The following is a 13,103-nucleotide window of genomic DNA, read 5'->3' on the forward strand; positions in this document are numbered from 1 at the left end:
ATTTTTTTTTTTTTTTTAATTGATATATTGAAAAAAGCTGGAGAAGGAAGCGGGGACAGAAAGGAAAAACCATTCAGGGAGTCAGTGGCATAGACTGTCAGCACGCAATCTAAATATTGTAATTGCAGATCACATAGTCAGAACAAGCCAGTCAAAAGTAGCACCCTCCCTGGGAGAGGGGGGGGAGTCTCTCTCCCCTTGTCTTTCAAGCCAAGACCCAACTAGCAGAAGGCAGCTTTTCTGTCAGATAAAGCAAGGCAAAAGGATCATGTACAGCAACTTCCTTGCAGCCTCTTGCTCCTGAGCACCCTTCTTCACCTCTTTCTTTCTTTCTTTCTTCTGGTGATGGGAAGGCAAAGCATGTTCTGGTTCCTGTGAGCCCATACTGCTTGTCCCTATAGTCACAGCAGGCACCTGTGATTCCTCTCCGAAGACATTTACGCATAGAAATCAGTTGAGTGGTGTGTTACGGAAGCATAAGCTGCAGTGGACGTGATTTTGAATCAGTTATTGTTTTGCCCATCATGACAAAATAAAACCAGCAATTTCTTACTTTATAGAAATCCTCCTAAAGTAGTAGTTGCCCCCAGTCGCTGTCAAGTTTTTGTATCACAGGAGAACAAATGCAGCCAAAAGAACATTTTCTCTAAAATGACCACTCCGAACTGCACAAGCAGGCAGGCACAGGCCGCTGCCAATTTAATTAAGCGTATGTACACAGCACCACTTAGTGGTGCAAGCGGAGTCACCGCTGATAGGAATGAGAAGCTTGAACACCAACCTTCCCTCCCCGGCCCCCTGGACACTGCAGCCTGATCTTGACGAATTGACCGCCTGGATAAAGAAAGCTATCTGGCAACTAAAAAGATCCATTGTACTTTTCTGCTCAGTACACCTAAAGATACAGTTTCACCCTCGAAATCTCGGCCAATTTCTTGAATACCACCAACACTCAGAACAGGTTTCAAATGGCAACGTGGCAGGACAAAGTAATAAATACTTATCCTTAAGTCTGCTAACTTTCTAAACCTTTGCCTAGACCTTAAGGAAATGTAAAAACAAACAAACTACTGCAAAGTTCAATACGCAATCCACGCAAAGTTAAGGCTATCAAGTAGGAACTGGATTACGAGTATAAATCATGCAACAGCTACTCTATGACATGGATGTCCTGAACAGATCATCCTCTACAGTTTAAGTCCAAGGTACAAACCCATCAGCACCTCCTTCCCTCTCTGTATCGCTGTGGTTACCTGCTCTGTGCCCAGAGCCAAAAAGAGTCCCGACGTTGGAGTTACTGTTCCTTTTATGCCCACCCCCATACTTCTTTCCCGACGGAGAGGTGATGCACCTGATTTGAGGTGGAGTGCAGACAACCTTCTCATCTAGTGCTGGGCAGTTTATTTGTCCCATAAACAAACCCCAGGAAAGAGAATGCACGGTTGGACGGGTGCACTTGAGGTTTTGACCACGCGGTAGCACCGTTAACTGCTGAAAGAGCAGGACTCTCTGCCGCTCCGTGTCCATGTCACGACTGCCCTCACGTCCCCAGTCTGCACCCAGCTCCTCCAGGGTGTGCAGAGGGGTTTCCAGCCCTGGCTCAGCAGGCGTCCACATAAGATCCCCCAGCCAAGAGGGGGGTGTATGCTCACCTGCCACATCGATACCGTGGGTACATTAAAAGCCACCCCGCAACTCTTTCCCCAGAAGTGACTGGGGGAGGCTTTTCAGTCATCTGGCTGTAAACCCCCTCCCCCTCAGGGAGACCAACATCCAGGCATGCCTTGCTCTAACTCCCCAAATCCACTGCCCTCCGAGGAATAAAAGGCGTCTGGGCCACTCCCCCGGCTCTAATCTGCAGATATGCCTGGCTTCCCAGAAGTAGGCTGAGAAAGCCAGCATTAAGGCACTCCTTCCCACGCCCAGATCCACAAAATCCTCAGAGAAAAGAAGAAAAATAGCCACTTCACCGCAGCAGGAAGTAAATGGACTTGGGGGACACAGGAGGCCAGTTCTCCCGGGGTCAACGGAAAGGAGGGCTAGATGCAACGTATCTGAGGATTTTCCATGTGCACAGCTGAAACAGCCATGCCTCAAGCAGGGATGCGTCCCATTTATGGCAGTTCCTCCCCACTTCTCATCCCCAAAAGACAAACTCGGGCCTCTGCCTTCTCCGTGTGTAGCTCCCCACTCCCTTCAGCATGGAGCTGCGAGGCTCTGGGTTTGTGGAGAACCACAGGTGGGAAACCGAGGCTACTAATGGTGACCACAGAGAACAGACCAGCTCAGAGGGGGCGAGGAGGGCTGATGCACAATTTCTACGTTTGAATTGGTTGGGAACTTGGTGGGAGTCACAGGCTTGCAAGCCACAACCCCAGCTATCCAGGACATGGGCTTCCCAAGATCACAAACCTCAGGGGACGGGGACGGGGACGGGGACGGCGCCTGCGCCGGCGAGCGAACGCCGGGCTGCCCCAACGCGAAGCACGGCGCATGCGCCCAGGAGGCGCATCCGCACGGCTGGTCGGGGAGCGGGCGCAGCGGGAAGCCCGCGGAAAACCACGCGAAACCGGCAACGCTCCTGAGTCTGACCTGGTCGGACTACGCCGCGCCCGAGAGCCGCGCTGCTGCCCGGCTGCCGAGTCCGCGAAAACTACAGCTCCCGGCATGCCCCGGGAGGCAGCCTGCCCCGCTGCCTGACGCCGAGGGGACGCCGCTTCCGTTCCCCCCCACCTCCCCACGCCGGCGCAGCAGCAGTTCCCGCCGAGCCCCCAGCGCCGCTCCGGGTAGCTCCGGCACGGCGCGGCCCCGCTGCCGCTCCGTGCGTGCAACATGGACCCCGCCGTCCTCCTCGGGGCTTTCCCCGGGACCCGCCGGCCGACTGCGCAGCCCCGCCACGGGGCCCGGTGAGCCCCCCCGCGCGCCCGTTCTCTCAGCCGCCCTGTCAGCGCCCCCCCCCACCCCCGCGCGCCCGTTCTCTCAGCCGCCCTGTCAGCGCCCCCCCCCTCCCCCGCGCGCACGTTCTCTCAGCCGCCCTGTCAGCGCCCCCCCCCACCCCCGCGCGCACGTTCTCTCAGCCGCCCTGTCAGCGCCCCCCCCCCCCACCCCCGCGCGCCCGTTCTCTCAGCCGCCCTGTCAGCGCCCCCCCCACCCCCGCGCGCCCCTTCTCTCAGCCGCCCTGTCAGCGCCCCCCCCCCCCCCCCGCGCGCCCGTTCTCTCAGCCGCCCTGTCAGCGCCCCCACCCCCCACCCCCGCGCGCACGTTCTCTCAGCCGCCCTGACAGCGCCCCGCCCCCCACCCCCGCGCGCACGTTCTCTCAGCCGCCCTGTGAGCCCCCAGGGCTCCCCCCCGGCCTCGGCACAGGCGGCCCCCACCTCCCCCGGGCCACCCCCGCCTCCGACGTTCGCCGGTACCGAGGGGTGACCGGCCCCGCTCACCTTCTCCCTCGGGGCAGCCGCAGCCCGGTCACTGCTCAGCTCCGCTCCTGCCTGGGCTCCCGGCGGCCCCTCCCCTTGCCAGGGAGGGGGCGTCGCCATCAGCCTCTCACTGCCCGCACCTGCGGCTCCTCCAGCCCCGGCCCGCAGCTGTGGTACCGAAACCCGGAACCAAACCCCTCACCACCAAGGTGAAGTGAAGCAGCAGGCACTGCCTTGACTGAGTGACAGATGTCAAGAGTCATCTGATGTGGAAGAGGTGTTAACTGGGGTCAAAATACAGATTTTATTACCCGTCTGATTTTAGTTCTAAGACTTGGCGATTGCCAGGTATCATCTTTTCGATTTCCCCAGGTCCACCCGCGAGCGAGGCCACAAGGGAGATTTCTTCCAGAGAGAGGATAGAGTTATTAAGTCTCAAGACCACGATTTGCTTTTCTCCTTCATGAAGAGGTGAGTGGATCATATAGCATCACTAGTCACCCAAGCAGTTAAGCCTGAACTTTTCACCTGTCCTTTAATGCCGTCAACTCCAAGCTAAATTTTTCCCGTTATTAAGAGGGGACCAAAGATCATGTGAAGTATTATTATCCTTTCTACAAATACACCCCCATCTTAGAGCTTTAGCTACTAGAGAAGGTCTTGGGAGTTTGGGGTCAGAGGAGCTAGCTGCAAGTACAAACTTTCATACAGCTCTGTTTAGGATGTGTGATGCTTCTCTGGTTGTCTAAACCGGTCTAAATTTCCACAGATGGTCCTGACTCTGGGTGGCTCTAACAAGGATCCTGGAACTCCAGTAAGTTCTAAACATCGTTTTATATTTGAAACATGATCCCAAGTTCCTTTTTGCACTTGTCTCTACGGTTTTGGCAGCTGACAGCCCCGAGGGGTGCTTGTACAAGTTTCTCCCGAAGGGCGAGTAAATTAATTCTTTTGTCCGTGAGGTGGATGGTTTGGTAACGTTGTAATTCACAACGCTATAATTCCTTCTTTCAAATTTAAAAAAAATAATTGCCTTTTAAATCCATCCAATTTAATCTGCTAAAATGATTCTCATTGTTCTACCTCTTTTCTCAAGTTTTGGTTAAATTCAATGTCAGTATTCTCCACGGAACTAGATTTTCATCTGACTTTGGAATCGGAAAGGCAGGCTGTTACCGAGGTTAAATTCTGTGTCTTTACAAAACTTTGAATCAGTTACAAAACTAGATTATTTTTTTTAATTCAAATTACAAAACCGGTTAATATCAAGATGAATAGCTCAAACAATAATTGTTTCATTTTGTTTATCTCATGTTTAGAACCCCTCAAAAAAAACCACATACACCCTCTAAACACACAAAAAGATTATTGCCCTCGACAATATTCCTAATAGCAACCCCAACGTTATAAATTTTACACAACTGTTTTCCCAAATAGATAACGTGAAACTTACTTATAGATTTTCCGTTTTAAAGGGACAGTTTCTTTAGACTTCCAGTTTCTTGTTGGGTGCTTTCTTTATTCTCGAATAATGAAGCCAAGGTTCTTCTCCCAGACCTTTACTGCTACAAGTGTTGTTAAAATGACTCGATACGGTCCTTTCCACTTCTCGGTGATTTTATATATATTCAGTCTCCTGGTCGGAAGGGATGCGCTGCTACGTCCAGTTCTAAGGGTCCAGCTGTGGAGACATACTGACAAAGTTCTTGAAAAGAATTGCTTAAAGAAATCATAACACCTTTTAAAAACATATCTCCAAAGGCACTCAAGATACTCAGAACACAGGACTCTTGATACGGTCTTTCGTACAACATTTCCTAAAGACTTGACTTTTCTTTCTCTTCTGGCTATACTTCGATTCTTAATAGAGCCACGGGTAACGCTTTAACCCATGTGAGGAGTGAGGTTTCCTGACAAATTTTACTCGACAGTTGCTTAAGGATATAGTTCATTCTCTCTTTCTCTCTCTCTGCCCACACACTTGCTTGTGGTCTATGTGGGGTGTGATAGTCTCAATCCATAGATAATACATGGCTCAACTTGTCTCATAATCTTTGCTATAAAATGAGGGCCATTGTCAGATGACATTCTTACAGGCACCCCATATTTTGGTATTATCTCTTTGAGCAAGACTTTGACTACTTCCCTTGCTTTGTTGGTGCGACAAGGGAAAGCCTTGGGCCGCCCAGTAAAGATATCAACTAAAACTAGGACATATCCTTATTTTCAAGGCAATTCTATAAAATCAATTTGCTAATATTCTTCTTCTAAAAAATTTCCTTATTTAATAATCCCAAAGATGATCTTATTACTGGTTCGGGGATAAATTTACATACACATTTCACGTCCACTTATAATTGTTTAAACAATCTTTGTCATATTTCGCTTTCTGTTTCCCAGTATACTCTGTGATGTTCAATGGGGCAATTTCTCTTATTATTGTGGGTGGGTGGGACTATTATTCGACCTGTCGGTGTTACAGCCTATCCTGTTTCATTTTGTTAGCCTGCAATCTAATAATTAATTCTTCATCTTTTTCATTATAATTTGGAGTTTCTTTAGGCAATTTTATACCTTTCTCTGGAACTAGTGCTAGGATGCCTTTTTCTGCAGCCTCTTCAGCAGCTTTATCAGCCAGTCGGTTACCTGCGTTAGGACCGGTCTTACCTAACGGATGTGCTTTACAGTGCATCATCGTGACTGCTGTTGGTTTTTGAATGCTTTCTAACAATTTCAGTATTTGTTCTGCGTGCTGAACGGCGGTGCCTGGTGCAGATAACAGTCCTCTTTCTCCCCGTATCGCTCCATGCGCACGTACCACTCCAAAAGCATACTTTGAGTCTGTCCAAGTGTTGACTCGCTTTCCTTGACTTAGTTCCAGAGCTCGAGTAAGAGCTATCAATTCAGCCTTTTGGGCAGAGATCGTCGAAGGCAAAGTTGGCAACGCAAGTACCTCCTCAGTAGTTATTGTCTATCTGGATAAAACGTTTTCCTTCACAGATGGAACCGCTTCCGTCGGCATATAGTTCCCAATCTGTTTCTTCTAGTGGCACATCTCAGAGATCCAGTCAGCTGGAGTAAACTCTTTCGATTGCCTGCAAGCAGTCACGTTCCAGTTCTCCTTTAACTCGGTCAGTTGTTGAAAACGCAACGGGGTTAACGGCGGTAGTAGTTTTTAGGTAAACATCATCTTGTTCCAGCAACAACACCACTTGGTATTTCAGCATTCTGCTAGGGGATAACCAGTGCCCCCCTTTCCGTTTTAGCACAACAGTTATCATATGGGAAACGTACAGTAATCCTTTCTCCTCAGGCGAACTTACGAGCTTCCTGGATCAGTAGCACAGTTGCAGCGACGGCTCTCGGACGACCAGAGCATCCCAGACTCACGTTATCCAATCGCTTCGAGAAGTAGGCCACAGCTCGCCCACTTGGCCCTAAATATTGGGCCAGGATACCCAGAGCTCTACCTCTTCTTTCACGAGCAAAAAGTTCAAGTGTCTCTTGTGAGATCTGGCAGACGCTAGGGCTGGCACCCCTATTACAGCCTGTTTCAATTCTTGGAAGGTAGCTTTCTCGGCATCGGTCCAATCCGTCGTTTGAGGTTTTGAGCTGCTCCTGTAAAGGTCAGGCCAGCAAGCCACAATTTATAATCTACAGGTGACACCACTCGACCATTCCCGGAAATGCTTGTCATTCATTTTTTTAGTCTTAGGTTCGGGGAGACGACACATTGCCTCTTTTCTCTCAGTTCCCAATTGTCTCTGTCCTTTTAGGATTTTAAAACTCAAATTCAAGTTTCTTCTTTCTGGGTTATTTGGGTTTTTTTTCTTTTGACACTCAATATCTACTGATTCCCAAAAAGTTGAAAAAGTTAAGAGTTGACTTTGTGCATTGTTCTTCCGTCTCAGCTACCATTAACAGATCGTCCATATATTTCAGCAAGATTTCTTGATTATTTTCTTTCTTCCAAATCTCTAATTCTCGTGCCAATTGATTTCCAAAAATGGTAAGACTATTCTTAAAGCCTTGAGGCAAGACTGTCCACGTATATCGTGTTTTTCTCCCAGTCTCAGGATTTTCCCATTCCAAAGCAAAAACCTCGTGACTATTGGGATCCAAGGGAATACAGAAAAAGGCATCTTTTCGGTCCAACACTGTGAACCATTCTCATTTCTCCGTTAGGGTTGTTAACAAAGTATAAGGATTTGCTACGACCGGATGAATACCTTGTACTATTTGATTTATTGCTCTGAGGAGGTCTTGAACTGATCTATCATCTTTTTCATCAGCCTTTTAAAAGGCAAGATTGGGGTGTTATATCTGGATTCACATTCTATTAACAATTTGTATCTTAAAAATTTTTGTATTACCATTACTAACTCTTTCCGACTTTCCGGTTTTAGGGGGTATTGTTTCATTCTTACCGGATTCGATCCTGGCTTTAAATCAACTCTCACAGGTTCTGCTTTTTGGATTTACCAGGAACTTCCCAGTCCAGACGATTGGAATGACAGCATTACACTTGGACCGGTATAATCTTCTGCTTTCGGTAAACATCCTGTTAACAACAAAGCCGCTGCTTCGATATGTTTAGTTTCTGGAATTAAAATTTTAAGCTCTCCGTTTTTAAATTTAATTTTTGCCTCTAAGTTCTCAAATAGACCTCTCCTTAACAGGAGTTTAGGAGAATTTGGCACATACAAAAACTGCCGAGTGACCCATTGCTTTCCTAATTTCATTGTTAAAGATTTAAAGAAGGGTCTAGTTTCTCGTTCGCTTGTTGCACCAACACCACCAATTTCTTCAAAACTTAACTCTCCCTCTGAGGTATTTAAAACTGAAAAGGTGACTCTAGTGTCAACTCACATTCAATTTTCTGTTCTCCCAGTTTAGCTGTAACCAGAGGTTCTGCTGGGAGACTCCCCTCCGGTCCCCGCCCGATACGTTCACTTAAAAAGAACAAATCTACATATGGCACTTTATTCCATTTACTCTCTCTCCTACAAAACAACAGGAATTGCAATATAGTATTGTAACTCAAAGTTCTGTTTGTTTACCATTTTTCCTGCAGTTCACCCCAAGGTGCCAATAAACATCCCAGCGGTGACGTTTCTGGTAACTTTTCATCAGCAGTTCTATTTCCTGCACTCTTATTCTTAAACAGTTTTGCTAATGCCATTATACTTATATACATTCAAATACCAAATACCAAACAAATGCAAACGACAGCTGTCCCAAATAATACACAAAGTCCAACCCAGCAATAGCTTTCGCTTATGACTTACGGGCAGACGCCTAGGCTTCCAGTGCAGACGGCTACCCTCCAAGCCCCAACCCTGGGAAGCTTTCGCCGCGCCTCACGGGCAGGCTTTCCAAACAAATTCCAAAGAAGCAGCGCCTTACCTTTTTTCCAGGGAACGCTGCGAGGAGCTTTGCGTGTCGAGGGTGACGGTTCTCCCCGAGAATACCTCGGTGCCGGCCGGAGCTCGATCGACACGCCATCCCGTCCAGTCTCCCTCGCAAGGTCCCATCTGGGTCGCCAAAACCGTTACCGAAATCCAGAATAAAACTCCTTAACGCCAACGTGAAGTTAAGAAGCAGGCGCTTTGTTTATCGCAGCGCTGGGGACACGGGGGATCGCTCCTCCAAAGGCGTGTCCCACTTAGTATCAAAATCCATCAGTTTTTACAGGCTTTTCCCGTCAGGTCATTGTTACCTAAGCTCCTTCCGTAAAAACGCATACTATGCTCGTTCTTAAATTTAACCGTTGTAACGATCGGTCCTGTGATTCTATAACCTTATCAATATTCTTATTTTAAAACAATCATTGGTCAGTGACACTTGGCTCTGCTGACTGGCATCGTCGATACTCAAATCGAGATGGGAAGGGTAAGGGGGTTTCCAAGCAGCAAACTGGTGTCCACGACGGTTTCCTTAGTTTCCTGAAACAGAACGTAGGAAAACCAGTAACTTCCTGGTGAGGTTTCTAGGGTTAGCTGTTTCAGACTTTAACAATATTACGGTTCCTAGCGTCACGCATAACACAGCTCCTAAAGTTTCTATGGCTACGTTTCAAACTTAACAATCCTATACGTTACGCTTCACAGTTTTACTTCTTAATCAAACCTAACTCTTCTATGTGATTAAATGTTGATTTCTTTACCAGAACATTTGCAACAGCTGGAGCCCAGCAGGAACAGGGGGGGCACGGCCCGACCCCCCCCAGCGCCTCACCTCCTCCTCCTCCCCTGGGCTCCCTCACAGCCCCTCGCCCCGTGCAGAGGGAGCGCAAACGCAGCCCGGAGGGCAAAGGGGCCGGCCGGCCAGCGTCTATTCAGTCAGTCGCGCGCCTATCGAGTCCTGCCAGCGAGTCTGCTCCGGGGCTCGGGGCGCCCCCCGGCGCTCCCCCTGCCCCTCGGACACCTCTGATAGCACATTTCCATACGTTCTGTATGGCACGTCTAAATATTTGGGTGGTTTTAATACTTTGTACCAGCTGTGGTTTGCTGCTAGGTGACTGTAAAAGTGAGATTTGGTAAATAATGGTTAGAAATCTTATACTAACGCTACAACTGAAACAACAGACAAAAGTATAGCCGAGCAATTAACTAGCAGAGGTAGGTACTCCTAAGTTTTGCAGTTCTTTGCTCTTATGACTAGATGTTCCCCTGTAAGCTAAATGGGAACAATGCTGAAACTGACCACATGCGATTGAAACTGCGTTAAGCTTCAAGATCAAAGAACAAGGACAAGAATAAAGACTTCGAGGACAGCCAGCAAGAACTTCAAATGGGTCGGTGGTCGCAAAAGCAGCCCTTCGTCTCAAATGGATCCTTCCTTGCATGTGATCGGATGTAGGCAGTGCTATGATAATCGGTTGCCGTCGTTTTTATGTATACGTATACTCATCTGATTAATAAGCAATTAGTTATTCTATATAACCTGTTTGTGCTAAAGCTGTGGCACGCACACTAGGTGGAACTATCCCCCGTGCATCCGGCGCTGCAACGAAGAACGCCTGCTTTCTAAAACTCCAAAATGAGTCTTAGGGAGTTTCGTTGACCGGCTTTTCAGTATCAGAGGTACAAGGGAGGAAAGGAAAAAAAAAAAAAGCAAAAAAAAAAAAAAAAGCAGGGGTGTGGGAAAGAGAGGGGACCAGGGGACGGAGGGGGCAGGGAGGGACCGCAACACCGAAGAGGGGAGACGGGGCCCCGAGGGCCCGGGGCTTACCGCAGCTCTTGTTCTTGGCGCTGCCAAGAGACTTTGCCAGTTCAGCCGCTTCTTTCTCCTTCTCTCCTCCCTTCCTCTTCTGTAACTCCAGTCGCTCGGCTGTCCTCCGCATAACGGAACACGCGAGCCCCTCGCAGCTCTTGCGAGATGAGGCCTCCTAGACACGTAGCCTCGCTCGCTCGCTCGCTCACTACGTGGCTGTACCGCGCTGCTGGTCACGCATACAGACCCTGGCGGTCTGACCTGCTGTGGACTACGAGGAGGGATCCTCCCACACCCACAGAGGCAGGGTCCCTCTGGCCTGCAGCGGGAGGCAGCTGCCAGCCAGATGGCCTTCCGTTTCTTCTTCTTTACCTTTCTGTGGCCTCTCCAGCTTCAGCAGCTCCCGTCCACAGCCAGTAAGTGCTCCGCCTGTCCCTCTGCGCTCCCGTGCCGTGAGGAGAGGGAGGCCGGGCGGAGACAGGCCACGCGAGCCTGAGGCTGCTGCAGTCAGCGGCATCCCCGGGGACGAACGGACAACCCCGCTCACGGCGTGGCCTCTGGCAGAGGGAAAGAGGCAGCAGCGACCGTTATTACCGCAGCTCCACCCTGGCCGGAGCCCCTCCGTCCGCAGGGGCTTCCGCGGACGGACGCCGCTCCTTCCCCGCGCCGCTGCTAACGGCACCCGCGTTAAGGGAGACTCGAGAACACCGGAGGGCCAGCTTGCCGCCCTCACGACAGGGCTCGGGGGCTGCCTGCGGCTGCAGCACAGGCTTCAGGGGAGGGGCTGCAGCTGGGGGCAGCCGCAGGGGCCGAGCGGGGCTGGGGAAAGGCGGCGGGGGAGCTCCGGCGACTCGGGGAGGCGCCCGCTGGCCGCGCCTGGGGGGTGCCCGCCTCCGTCCCCTCTTCCCTTCTGTCGGCTCTCGGGGACCTGCCCGGCGCTGCCCTGGCCCGGCTCGCCTCCGGCGGACCGGGAGCCTGCCGCGGCGGCCGCTTCGCAGCTTCCCGTCCCGCCGGCCCCGGGCGGCCAGCGGGCAGGAGGCACCCCGTGCCGGAGGGGATCGCTCGCCTCACCCGCGGTCCCGGCGCTCGCCCGCTGCCGCCGACACCCGCGCCCTACGCGCCGCCACGCTGCTCCCGGGGACCGCGCATGCGCGCCGGCCGTACGATGGCGCGCCGGAGGGCGCAGAGCCGGCGCGCGAACGTCGGGCTGCAGTACCGCACTTTGCCCACAAGGCGGCACCAGCGGCGGCGGCGGCGCTGCTGCTGCGCACCTGTGCGGTGCCGGCGCTGCATGTTCGGCGCTTTGCGCGCGGAGCGCCCGCCGACACCGCGCCCGCGGGGCGGCAGCGGCCTTTCCTTACCGGGAGGAAGGAAGCAACGAGCGCGGCGGCACTTTCCCCCGGGGCCGCACTGCCGGTACCGTCGGACGGCACGTGCAGGACCGGGGCAGCCCCGCGCACTCGCAGCCTCCGAGCTGCAGTGCCGAACATTGGCCGCGGGGTGGCAGCGGCGAGGGCTTGGCAGAACGCGGCAGCGCGCATGCGCGGCACCCCAGCTACAGTACCGGACTGTGGTCGTTAGGTGGCGAATGAGAGCGCTGGCGCAAGGGGCCGCCACCGCGCATGCGCGGCCGCCGAGCTGCTGCACCGTGGTTTGGTAGCCAGGCAACAGGCGGACAGCCGTAAACCGCGCCTCCGCGCATGCGCATTTGCCGAGGCGTCGTGTCGCGCTTTGGTTGCCTGGCAACAGCGGCGAGCGCCGTAAACAGCGCGCAGCGCATGCGCGTATGCCAGCTGGCCTTAACGCGTTCTGGTTGGTTGCTAGGCAACAACAAGAGCGCCGTACAATGCGCAGCGCGCATGCGTTCTGGTTGCTAGAGAACAGCAAGAGCGCCGTAAACCGCGACCCCGCGCGTGCGCGTTTGCCGAAGCGTCGTGTCGCGCTTTGGTTGCCTGGCAACAGCGGCGGCGCCGTAAACGGCGCAGCGCGCATGCGCGGATGCCACCGCCCGTGACGCATTCTGGTTGCTAGGCAACAGCAAGAGGGCCGTACAAGGCGCAGCGCGCATGCGTTCTGGTTGCTATGGGTCAGCAAGAGCGTTGTACACCGCGACCCCGCGCATGCGCAGTTACCGAGGCGCCGTGTCGCGCTTTGGTTGCCAGGCAACAGCGGCGAGGGCCGTACAAGGCCCAGAGCGCATGCGCGGATGCCGAGCTGCCGTAATGTGCTTTAGCTGCCAGGCAACAGCGGCTAGCAACGTCAATGTGCCACTGCGCATGCCCACCAGCAGGAGCCCACCGACTCACGCCACCGCGCATGCGCGCCTCCCCAACGCCAGTTCCCACCTTCGCTCACCGGGCAGCAGAATCCGCATCCCCGCAACGATCCTCTTCTGAGCGTCAGCTGCGTGAGGGACGACTGACAGCTCAGCCCAGCAGAGACCAGCCGCAGGCGGCAACTCCTTGCTGGGGG

Source organism: Accipiter gentilis, chromosome 3 (assembly GCF_929443795.1).
Source record: "Accipiter gentilis chromosome 3, bAccGen1.1, whole genome shotgun sequence".
NCBI classification, from domain to species: Eukaryota; Metazoa; Chordata; class Aves; order Accipitriformes; family Accipitridae; genus Astur; species Astur gentilis.